The following is a 3163-nucleotide window of genomic DNA, read 5'->3' on the forward strand; positions in this document are numbered from 1 at the left end:
TATGCATTCACATTGGGCATCTTTTTCAGTTCCATGCTGATTTCTTTTTTGGAACAATTTTCTTATTTAGATTAGCAAAAACTCAGATAAAAGACACCCAATATTTTGGGGCTCTGGCATTTTTTGGACAAAACCGCTAACACAGACCTATTTATCATTCTTGCCCTAACCCGAGTACCTGGCAACAACAAAGCCATAACAAGCAGGCAGATCTCAGCCATTCTCAGCCCCCTTAACCAGATTGCTGCTGCCTCCGTTAACTTTGTGCAGAGTGCTCCTGAGAGCAAGGAGGAGGCTCTCCAGCACCCACCAGGCAGCTTGTCAGGGCTTGAGAGAGCACATGCCCATGCTCCAGCAACAAATACCTTCCAGCCTCCCTCCCAGCATTTTCCTGCTGCTGGACTTTCTTCTCAAGGGCCCCGCTGACGCTGGCTGGGGTAGTCTGCATGAAAAGGAGAACAGGAGTTAGGGAGAACATTTAAAACTGATGCATGCTTACACCAAACATACACCACATTATGGCAATATTTTAAAGACTCATTAGCAGTTCAGGTAAATACTGTTTTCTAATTCTGCTCTGATGACCACCTCGCTCACCCCAGCTCCAACTATTTTTCTTCCAAGGGGGAATCTTTGTCCCTTTGGACTCAATATGGGTGTCTGATCTGTGCCACTGCTGCTTTACCTCCTGATCAAAATATTAAGCAGCACAGAGCTGTGAGTAAAGCCTGCACCACTGTCAGCATAGCAGCCCGACTCCTCACCTTATGTCATCTTATCCTTATCATTAATATCATTACCCTGATTCCAAGAAAAAAAAAAAAAAAAGCAAAGCAAAGAAAGCAAATTACACTTACTTGGCAAACTGACATAGCATGATCATTATGATGCAGTCCAGGAGGGAAAAGGGACCTCTGGTATAGTATGTATTTGTCTCTACGATGGGACAAAAAGGTCTGTGCATTAAGTGACTCACAGAGCTACAAAACCACATTGGAAAATTAATGGGATGTATCACATCATCTTTACTCAGTTTGTGAGTTAGCATTTTTTTAAAGCTAACAAGAAGCGTTTTGAACTGATGTTGGAAATAGAGTGTTCAGAAATAAAAAGGATGATTGACCTGAGTGAAAATCAGCATTTGAATTTCATCTGCTCAGAAATTTACAGCAATTTATCCCTGAGTTTTCATTTTGTTCTGTTATGAATAGTGAGACTGCTAATGTAGATTGGAACTACTTCTGGATCTTGTAAAATATATTTCTCTACAGAATTTAACTGTCTCTTGGTCTCTAAAGGGAATAATATCGCAAGAGAAACCATTGAAAGCTTTTCCTGAGATGGACTGTTTAAGGAACAGTAGAAGCAAAATAGTAACTTATTTCTAATTATAGATCAATGAACTAAGTGAACTAACCATATGGCTTTAACTTCATTCATGTCCTGGTCCAAGCTATAGGTTACCTGAGTAACCTATGACCTTTCACTGTGTACACCTCTGATATCAGGTGTAAGTGTGCACACAGACCCTCACAGTGGGCTTCCCTGGGCCTCTTACAAGTGTCACAGGAAGTGTTTGAGCTCACGACAAGCTGGAGGGCTGGGCATTGGCCACCTGGACACTGGCCTTTCCCAGGACTCCAGCTGGAGCTCAAGGCACTTGTGGCTGCCCTGGGACATCTGTGGCTAAATTTTCAAGATAGTCAGTTTTTGAATGTGCAGCCTTCTGAAGTGGTGTGTTGCCAGATTTGTAGGAGTGACACTAGCCTAAACGTCTGGGTGAAAACATGAGCAAGAACTGTTCCTCCTCATGAATCCCAGTCTTTGCTTTGACCCTTTTGTATGCTTTTAACAGCCTGTTGCTCTTATCATAGAAGATCTAACGGTCTAACTTGCCTGTCTGGCAAGTGTTGTGCAATTGTTCATTTTGCCATTGTCTGTTCTCAACCATGTTGTCTCATGACAGAAAAAGACAGAGGTGGAGCAGGATATTGTAAAGTATTCTGAAAGCTAAATACCAAAACACTACAGCCTGTGTGCTCCTTGTCTCCTGACATCTCCACAGTACTGACTCAAAGCTCCAGCCTCCAGGTACCTCTACAGTTTCTACTCCTGTTCCCTCCATGCATTACCTCTTTCCAAATGGGTTTCCTGGTCTTTGATTGCATCATTTGGTGTGTCCTAAGGTCAAACCACCTACAGGTAGCAAGTTAGTTTGGACTTTTGCTCCATTCCACTCTCGGTATCTGCTGAGACTGCAGACAGAAATCCTGGTTAATGCCCACTGGGGTAGGTACCGTGGTGTGCAGGCAGAGCCACGTGCCGAGGTGCCTGTGGAATTTCAAGCTATTCCACAAGTTACTCCACCTGGTAATGCTGGGGTGCATCACTGACACTGCTTGGCCAGAACCAAAATGTGGAAAGTGTCACCAACCCCACCAGCACTCTCTGCCCACCTCCAGTGGGCAACTTGTCTCACTGATACGCTTCTCCCACTCCTGGTTCCTTGGGCTTTTCCTTCATATTCTGCTCCTTCTCAGTCTGTTACCTTTGATGAGCAGTAGGTTATTTCTTTTTGGGGGTAAAAAACCCCAGAACTGATTGCTTAATTGCTGCGAGGCCTCCATGAGCCACAGCTCACTCTGGAGCTAGTTTACAACCCTAAACACACAGCCCAAGTAGCTGTGAGTTAAATCTAAGGCACTGCAAGGAAAATTATTAATTGTTCTGGTTTCCTTTCCTTTCCCACCTCTTCTATGACATCTTTGAGCACCGTTTCATGTATCAGTAACAGGAACCTTTCTGTTTTTTTTTACCTGATGAAGGTGAAAGGTAATCCATCAGCGTTAGATCCTATGTTTTACACATGAAAATGGGCAAACGGTTAATTAGGTGAGATCAAAATAAGGACAGTATATATGGATTTCTTTACCTTCTGGTTTCTGAATCTTCAGGCAATGTCTAGGTGAAGTGTCCAGTTTCTGCTGTCTTCTGGACCACTGGTGACAAAGACCATATTTAAATACTGGGATTTTTGTGGAGTCTCATGAAATCCTGCAGCTTAAGTATTAGGGAGAAAAAAATAATCTAATCTTTAAATTATAGGAGTTTAAAAAATGTGAAAGATTTGACCAGCACCTTAAGAACTGACACAGGGCTAGGG

The sequence above is a fragment of the Antrostomus carolinensis genome, unplaced genomic scaffold (genome assembly GCF_000700745.2).
Source record: "Antrostomus carolinensis isolate BGI_N321 unplaced genomic scaffold, ASM70074v2 scaffold46113, whole genome shotgun sequence".
Taxonomy (NCBI): Eukaryota; Metazoa; Chordata; class Aves; order Caprimulgiformes; family Caprimulgidae; genus Antrostomus; species Antrostomus carolinensis.